This window comes from Arachis hypogaea, chromosome 7, assembly GCF_003086295.3.
Source record: "Arachis hypogaea cultivar Tifrunner chromosome 7, arahy.Tifrunner.gnm2.J5K5, whole genome shotgun sequence".
Lineage (NCBI taxonomy): Eukaryota > Viridiplantae > Streptophyta > Magnoliopsida > Fabales > Fabaceae > Arachis > Arachis hypogaea.
In genome coordinates, this window is record NC_092042.1 from 33102035 (window position 1) to 33111711 (window position 9677).

Here is a 9677-nt window from a genome sequence, read left to right on the forward strand (position 1 = left end):
AGGAAGGTGCTGGGTGACTTCACTGCACCTACTCCCGACTTCTATGGGAGAAGCATCTCTATCCCTGCCATTGGAGCAAACAACTTTGAGCTTAAGCCTCAATTGGTTTCTCTAATGCAACAGAATTGCAAGTTCCATGGACTTCCATTGGAAGATCCTCATCAGTTTTTAGCTGAGTTCTTGCAAATCTGTGACACTGTCAAGACTAATGGGGTTGACCCTGAGGTCTACAGACTTATGCTATTCCCTTTTGCTGTAAGAGACAGAGCTAGGACATGGTTGGACTCACAACCTAACGAAAGCTTGAACTCTTGGGAAAAGCTAGTCAATGCCTTCTTAGCAAAGCTCTTTCCACCTCAAAAATTGAGTAAGCTTAGAGTGGAAGTCCAAACCTTTAGACAGAAGGAAGGAGAATCCCTCTATGAAGCTTGGGAAAGATACAAACAATTGATCAGAAAATGTCCCTCTGACATGCTTTCTGAATGGAGCATCATAGGTATTTTCTATGATGGTCTGTCTGAACTGTCCAAGATGTCATTGGATAGCTCTGTTGGAGGCTCTCTTCATCTGAAGAAGACGCCTGCAGAAGCTCAAGAACTAATTGAAATGGTTGCAAATAACCAATTCATGTACACTTCTGAAAGGAATCCTGTGAACAATGGGACAAATCAGAAGAAAGGAGTTCTTGAGATTGATACTCTGAATGCCATATTGGCTCAGAACAAGATATTGACTCAGTAAGTCAATTTGATTTCTCAAGGTCTGACTGGAATGTAACCTGCACCAGACAGTACTAAGGATGCTTCATCTGAAGAAGAAGCTTATGATCCTGAGAACCCTTCAATGGAAGAGGTGAATTACATGGGAGAACCCTATGAAAACACCTATAATCCTTCATGGAGAAATCATCCAAATCTCTCATGGAAGGATCAACAGAGACCTCAACAAGGTTTCAACAATAATAATGGTGGAAGAAACAGGTTTAGCAATGGCAAGCCTTTTCCATCATCTTCTCAGCAACAGACAGAGAATTCTAAGCAGAGCCACTCTGACTTAGCAACCATGGTCTCTGATCTAATCAAAACCACTCAAAGTTTCATGACTGAAACAAGGTCCTCCATTAGAAACTTGGAGGCACAAGTGGGTCAGCTGAGCAAGAAAATTACTGAACTTCCTCCTAGTACTCTTCCAAGCAATACAGAAGAGAATCCCAAAGGAGAATGCAAGGCCATTAACATGATCAACATGGCCGAACTAGGAGAGGAGGAAGAGGCAATGAACGCCACTGAGGAAGACCACAATGGATGTCCACTGGCCACCAATGAGTTCCCCAATGAGGAACCATGGGAATCTAAGGCTCACACTGAGACCATAGAGATCCCATTGGATTTACTTCTGCTATTCATGAGCTTTGATGAGTATTCTTCCTCTGAGGAGGATGAATATGTCACTGAAGAGCAAGTTTCTAAATACCTTGGAGCAATCATGAAGCTAAATGACAAGTTATTTGGTAATGAGACTTGGGAGGATGAACTCCCTTTGCTCACCAAAGAACTGGATGACTTGTCTAGGCAGAGATTACCTCAAAAGAGACAAGATCCTGGGAAGTTTTCAATACCTTGTACCATAGGCACCAGGACCTTTAAGAAGGCTCTGTGTGACTTAGGGTCAAGTGTAAACATCATGCCTCTCTCTGTAATGGAGAAGCTAAGGATCTTTGAGGTACAAGCTGCAAGAATCTCACTAGAGATGGCAGATAACTCTAGAAAACAAGCTTATGGACTTGTAGAGGATGTTTTGGTGAAATTTGAAAACCATTACATCCCTACTGATTTCATAGTCCTAGAGACTGGGAAGTGCATGGATGAATCCATCATCCTTGGCAGACCCTTCATAGCCACAGCAAAGGCTGTGATTGATGTGGACAGAGGAGAATTGATCATTCAAGTGAATGAAGAATCCTTTGTGTTTAAGGCTCAAGGATATCCCTCTGTCACCATGGAGAGGAAGCATGAAGAGCTTCTCTCAAAACAGAGCCAAATAGAGCCCCCACAGTCAAACTCTAAGTTTGGTGTTGGGAGGCCACAACCAACTTCTAAGTTTGGTGTTGAACCCCCACATTCAAACTCTAAGTTTGGCGTTGGGAGGTTCCAACATTGCTCTGAGCATCTGTGAGGCTCCATGAGAGCCCACTGTCAAGCTACTGACAATAAAGAAGCGCTTGTTGAGAGGCAACCCAATGTTATATTTTATCTATTTTCCTTTGTTATTTTATGTTTTCTGTAGGTTGATGATCATGAGAAGTCACAAAATCAATTGAAAAAGCAAAAACAGAATGAAAAATAGAAAGAAAAATAGCACACCCAGGAGGAAGACCTTGCTGGCGTTTAAACGCCAGTAAGGGCAGCAAATGGGCGTTTAACACCCAGTCTGGCACCATTCTGGGCGTTTAACGCCAGAAAGGGACACCAGACTGGCGTTAAACGCCAGAAAAGGGCAAGAACTTGGCATTAAACGCCAGAAATGGGCACCAGCCCGGCGTTTAACGCCAGATTTGGCATGAAGAGCATTTTTTGCTCGCCACTTGGTGCAGGGATGACTTTTCTTTGACACCTCAGGATCTCTGGACCCCACAGGATCCCCACCTACCCTACCACTCTCTCTCTTCTTCACCCATTCACCAATCACCTCAATACCTCTTCCCCAAAAACCCCTCACCTATCAAATCCCATCTTTTCTCTTCACCACTCACATCCATCCTTCATAAAACCCCACCTACCTCACCATTCAAATTCAAAACACTTACCCTCCCAAACCCACCCTCACATAACCGAACCCTACCCCTCTCTCCAACCCTATATAAGCCCATCTTCACCCATTCATTTTCACATAACCTAAACACTACTTCTTCCCCTTTGGCCGAACCACAAAGCCATTTCCATCTCCTCTATTTCTTCTTCTTCTACTCTCTTCTTTCTTCTTTTGCTCGAGGACGAGCAAACCTTTTAAGTTTGGTGTGGTAAAAGCATTGCTTTTTGTTTTTTCATAACCATTTATGGCATCCAAGGCCGGAGAAACCACTAGAAAGAGGAAAGGGAAGGCAAAAGCTTCCACCTCCGAGTCATGGGAGATGGAGAGATTCATCTCAAGGGTGCATCAAGACCACTTCTATGAAGTTGTGGCCTTGAAGAAGGTGATCCCCGAGGTCCCTTTCAAACTCAAAAAGAGTGAATATCCAGAGATCCGACATGAGATCCGAAGAAGAGGTTGGGAAGTTCTTACCAATCCCATTCAACAAGTCGGAATCTTAATGGTTCAAAAGTTCTATGCAAATGCATGGATCACCAAGAACCATGATCAAAGTGTGAACCCGGACCCAAAGAATTGGCTTACAATGGTTCGGGGGAAATACTTAGATTTTAGTCCAGAAAATGTAAGGTTGGCATTCAATTTGCCCATAATGCAAGGAGATTAACACCCTTACACTAGAAGGGTCAACTTTGATCAAAGGTTGGACCAAGTCCTCATAGACATCTGTGAAGAGGGCGCCCAATGGAAGAGAGATTCAAGAGGGAAGCCGGTTCAACTGAGAAGGCATGACCTCAAACCCGTGGCTAAGGGATGGTTGGAGTTTATCCAACGCTCAATTATTCCCACTAGCAACCGGTCCGAAGTTACTCTAGATTGGGCCATCATGATTCATAGCATCGTGATTGGAGAAGAAGTAGAAGTTCATGAGGTTATAGCCCAAGAACTTTATAAGGTGGCAGACAAGTCCTCTACCTTGGCAAGGTTAGCCTTTCCTCATCTCATTTGTCACCTCTGTTATTCAGTTGGAATTGACATAGAGGGAGACATCCCTATTTATGAGGACAAGCCCATCACTAAGAAAAGGATGGAGCAAACAAGAAATCCCACTCATCATGAAATCTCTGAGATGCCTCAAGGGATGCACTTTCCTCCACAAAACTATTGGGAGCAACTGAACACCTCCCTAGGAGAATTGAGTTCCAACATGGGATAACTAAGGGTGGAGCACCAAGAACATTCCATTCTCCTCCATGAAATTAGAGAAGATCAAAGAATCATGAGAGAGGAGCAACAAAGGCAAGGAAGAGACATTGAGGAGCTCAAGCACTCCATAAGATCTTCAAGAGGAAGAACAAGCCGCCATCACTAAGGTGGACCCGTTCTTTAATTTCCTTGTTCTTTATTTTTCTATTTTTCGAAAAAATCATGCTTATGTTTATCTATGTTTGTGTCTTGTGATCATTAGTGTCTTAGTGTCTATGCCTTAAAGTTATGAATGTCCTATGAATCCATCACCTTTCTTGAATGAAAAATGTTCTTAATTGAAAAAAGAGAAGAATTGCATGAATTTTAAATTTTATAACAGATTAATTACTTTGATGTGGTGGCAATACTTTAGATTTCTGAATGTATGCTTAAACAGTGCATATGTCTTTTGAATTTGTTGTTCATGAATGTTGGCTCTTGAAAGAATGATGAAAAAGGAGACATGTTACTGAGGATCTGAAAAATCATAAAAATGATTCTTGAAGCAAGAAAAAGCAGTGAATACAAAAAAAAAAAGCGAAAAAAAAGGAGAAAGAGAAAAAGAAAGAAAAAGAAAGAAATAAAAGTGTGATCCAAGGCAAAAAGAGTGTGCTTAAGAACCCTGGACACCTCTAATTGGGGACTCTAGCAAAGCTGAGTCACAATCTGAAAAGGTTCACCCAATTATGTGTCTGTGGCATGTATGTATCCGGTGGTAATACTGGAAGACAAAGTGCTTTGGGCCACGGCCAATACTCATAAAGTAGCTGTGTTCAAGAATCATCATACTTAACTAGGAGAATCAATAACATTATCTGGATTCTGAGTTCCTATGGAAGCCAATCATTCTGAATTTCGAAGGATAGAGTGAGATGCCAAAACTATTCAGAGACAAAAAGCTAAAAGCCCCGCTCATCTTATTAATACTGATCTTCATAGATGTTTTTGGAATTTATTGCATATTCTCTTCTCTTTATCTTATTTGATTTTCTGTTGCTTGGGGACAAGCAACAATTTAAGTTTGGTGTTGTGATGAGCGGATAATTTATACGCTTTTTGGCATTATTTTTAGTATGTTTTTAGTATGTTTTAGTTAGTTTTTATTATATTTTTATTAGTTTTTACTTAAAATTCACTTTTCTGGACTTTACTATGAGTTTGTGTGTTTTTCTATGATTTCAGGTATTTTCTGGCTGAAATTGAGGGACTTGAGCAAAAATCTTATTCAGACACTAAAAAGGACTGCAGATGCTGTTGGATTCTGACCTCCCTGCACTCGAAGTGGATTTTCTGGAGCTACAGAAGCCCAATTGGCGCACTCTTAATGGCGTTGGAAAGTAGACATCCTGGGCTTTCCAGCAATATATAATAGTCCATACTTTGTCCGAGATTTGATGGCCCAAACTGGCGTTACAAATCACCTCAAAACTGCCCGATGTTAAACGCCAGAACTGGCACAAGAATGGGAGTTAAACGCCCAAACTGGCACAAAAGCTGGCGTTTAACTCCAAGAGAAGTCTCTACATGAAAATGCTTCAATGCTCAGCCCAAGCACACACCAAGTGGGCCCGGAAGTGGATTTTTATGTAATTTACTCATTTCTGTAAACCCTAGGCTACTAGTTTTCTACAAATAGGACCTTTTACTATTGTATTTTCATCTTGGTAGCTATCTTTAGTCTTATGCTATCTTAGATCATGGGGCTGGCCTCACGGCCATGCCTAGACCTTGTTCTTATGTATTCTCAACGGTGGAGTTTCTACACACCATAGATTAAGGTGTGGAGCTCTGCTGTACCTCGAGTATTAATGCAATTACTATTGTTCTTCTATTCAATTCAACTTATTCTTGTTCTAAGATATTCATTTGCACCCAAGAACATGATGAATGTGATGATTATGTGACACTCATCATCATTCTCACTTATGAACGAGTGCCTGACAACCACTTCTGTTCTACAAGCAAACAAGGCTTGAATGTTTATCTCTTGGATCCCTTGATTGGAATCTTTGTGGTATAAGCTAGAATTGATGGCGGAGAATCCGGAAGGTCTAAACCTTGTCTGTGGTATTCTGAGTAGGATTCAATGATTGAATGACTGTGACGAGCTTCAAACTCCTGAAGGCTGGGTGTTAGTGACAGACGCAAAAGAATCAATGGATTCTATTCCAACCTGATTGTGAACTGACAGATGATTAGCCGTGCCGTGACAGGGTGTGTTGAACATTTTCACTGAGAGGATGGGAGGTAGCCACTGACAACGGTGAAACCCTACATACAGCTTGCCATGGAAAGGAGTAAGAAGAATTGGATGAAGACAGTAGGAAAGCAGAGAGACGGAAGGGACAAAGCATCTCCATACGCTTATCTGAAATTCCTACATATGAATTACATAAGTATCTCTATCTTTATCTTTATATTTTATTCATACATCATCCATAACCATTTGAGTTTGCCTGACTAAGATTTACAAGATGACCATAGCTTGCTTCATACCAACAATCTCCGTGGGATCGACCCTTACTCGCGTAAGGTTTATTACTTGGACGACCCAGTGCACTTGCTGGTTAGTTGTGCGAAGTTGTGATAAAGAGTTGAGATTACAATTGTGCGTACCATGTTGATGGCGCCATTGATGATCACAATTTCGTGCACCAAAACCATGCAATTAATATGAATAAGTGGGTGAATGATTGAATAAATCACTCAAACTAAGGACAAAATAATTCAAGAAATATGGGTTTATCAACCTCCCCACACTTAAACAATAGCATGTCCTCATGCTAAATCCAAGATGAAGATTAAGGTTAGGTTAAAGTGGTGGAATGTTATGCAAAGCAACCTATTCTAAATGCATCTACCTAAATGAGTCATGCAATTCCAATTTATCCACTCATATATAAAGCTTACATGTAGCCAAATTAATTCACATTCTCAAGGAGTCATATATATATATAGCCAACCCTCAAATAATAAAGCATTTTAGCAAATGAGATGGGAAAGAAAAATAATGTACAAACTTGCAAAACAATCAGTAATTTAAGCACAGATATATGTTGATGAGTTATTGAACCCTTACTGGATTTGTGTTTACTCTCTAGTCACTCAGTGTTTATTGGGTTTATTCACTCTACTTTTCTTTTTATTCTTACTTTCTATAACTTTGTTCTTCATCTAACCAATCAACAATTATAGAATATAGTCACACCAAAAATCATGAGGTCTTTAATTAAGGTTGTAATGGGGCTAAAGTAAAGGTAAGGATATATATATAAGGCTAAGTGAGCTAATAAGTGAATCCTTAATTAGACTAAGATCTCACCTAACATACATATTTAATAAAACAAAACTTGTTTACCTATTTTCCCATATTTTCCCACTTGTTGTTACATGCTCATGCTTCAATTTTTATTTTTATCCCATGTGCATTGCTTTTATTTTGCATTGGGGAATTCTTTTGTATCCCCTTTATTAAATACTGAAAAGTAACTCTCTTTTTTTTTTAATGCACATGGTAATTTAACTTTGATTTTTCATGAGCAATCTTCCCAAAGTTTATGAGTTATTTTATTTCTTTCAACTTTTTCTACCCTTTGTTTCTATCGTCCATGTTCCCAATAGGTTTCCCACACTTTAATCTATTCATAATTTTCTATCTTAAGCTAACCAAGGATTCAACTTGGGATTTTATTTTGTTTTTCTGCTTAAGGCTAGTAGTGTTGCCAAATAGAATAAAAGGGATTTTAAAGGCTCAAGGGGCTAACAAAGGTGATGTAAAAGGTAGGCTATTTTTGGGGCCAGTGGGTTAATATCAAATAATGGCCTCAATCATTCTTTTGGTATGTACCTATATTCTATATTCTATATTCTATAATTGGACATATAGATTAAAACAAAGTAAAGAACATCAGAATAAAAAAAGAAGCGAAACACACAGGAATGAAATTATGGTTTGAATGTAACCATACAATTAAGCTCAAGACTCGCAGGCTGTGTGTTCTCTAACTCAAGCATCATATATCATTCATATATGTTATGCAGGTTTAGTTAAAAATTCCCATTATTCTCATAAAATTATTTAGGGTAGCCTTTAAAGTTTTAATATTTCTCCTTGATGAAATGTTGTCAACTTAACTATATGATGTAATGCTCTATATACAAGGTTTATGGATTTAAATCTGTTATGTTCAATTTCCTAGCTTAGTTCCTTTTTATATTTTTCAATTTAGACTATGCTATCTTATGCTAAAAAGGGTAAACTATACTAATTAATCCACTAATAAGTCAGAATTGCAAACGAAACTAAATAGCTAAAATATGAACTAAAAATGCATAATGCGAAAATAGAGTAGAAATACATAAAAGTAGCAATGTATAAGTACTCATAAAATAATAATAAAAAGAAAAATACAGAAAAATAACCAAAATAAAAGAAAAAGAGATGTAGTGGTTCACCAAATTAAAACGCCAGAGATGGCGACCTCCCCACACTTAAAGTGAAGCATCGTCCCTGATGCTCAGTCAAGCCGGGTGTGAAGGGGTGTCATCACTGGTAGGGATGGTAGCTGGAGGCTCTGTGGTGGTGGTGGGCGGAGGGTCTGGCTGCTGTAGAGGAGGTGCGGACTGGATCGGGATCTCCGGATCTGTAGCCTCAATCTGATGTGGGACCTCCTGGTGTGCAGTCTGCTCTGTGCCTACCTGCTAATGGGTCTCTGCCTGGGAATAAGTCTCCTCCTCATGCTCATCCTCCTCCTCCTCTGATGGCTCTGATGGTGTGTCGGGCTCAGAGGGGATGTCAGCACCCTGTCGGATCATCAGCTTCAGATGCGAATAACGTCGCTGGCTGCGACGCTCCAATCTCTCATACCGGCACCGGTTACGGCGCTCCATCTGAACAAGCTGGTGGAATAGGCGGTGCATGAGGCGGTATACAGGCTCTGAGGCCGGTGGAGGTGCAGTGGTGGCAGCAGGGGCAGCTGTAGATGAAGAGGGTCCAGCAGACGGTGGGGCTGTCTCATCAGTAGCAGTAAAGGGTGGTGGTCTGTAGCCCAAAGCGAGGAAGTTCCTGCTGTGAGGAATGATCTTTCTGCAGTTCGCCGCTGGTGGTCTCTCATCGGCATCCTCCCATGGCATGTCAGCCTGACGGCCTAGTTGTGTAATCAGACAAGGAAAAGGGAGGGTGCCTCGGACGTGGACCCTGGCCATATAATGCCGGATAAAGCGTGGTAGATAAAGGTCCTTAAGACGCGCGGTCGCGTCAGTCATGCGGCCGCGTCGCTGCTTCTTCGCTTCTGGCACGCGATCGCGTCGTCCATGCGATCGCGTGGGTGCCAGTTTCTTCAAAGCTCCGTTTCGCACTTTCCTTCTGTTCCGAGGGTTACCTGAAACGCGTAGCTCGGTCGTCTGGCAAGACCCGAGGTGAGGGTTCTGTGACCCGAGCTTGATGAGCCGAGCGGCTGGTGGTTGTACCTGCAATGACACTCCGATGCTTAAGTTAGCATGGGTCCAAGCAGATTTTTAGTAGAATTAGAGGATGAGTTATACTTGGGTGCTCCAGTGTATTTATAGTAGTTGGTCGTGATCTTCCCTGGATAAGATATTCTTATCTTATCTTATCTTTT

At 40.9% G+C, this 9677-nt stretch overlaps 1 non-coding gene across 1 annotated transcript; it reads right to left on the minus strand.

Moving 5' to 3' along the window:
- Positions 1-369: 369 nt before the first annotated feature.
- LOC112704746 (small nucleolar RNA R71) lies at positions 370-477 on the minus strand. Its single transcript, XR_003155354.1, has one exon. It is a non-coding gene; the product is annotated as a small nucleolar RNA R71 (small nucleolar RNA).
- Positions 478-9677: the final 9200 nt, after the last annotated feature.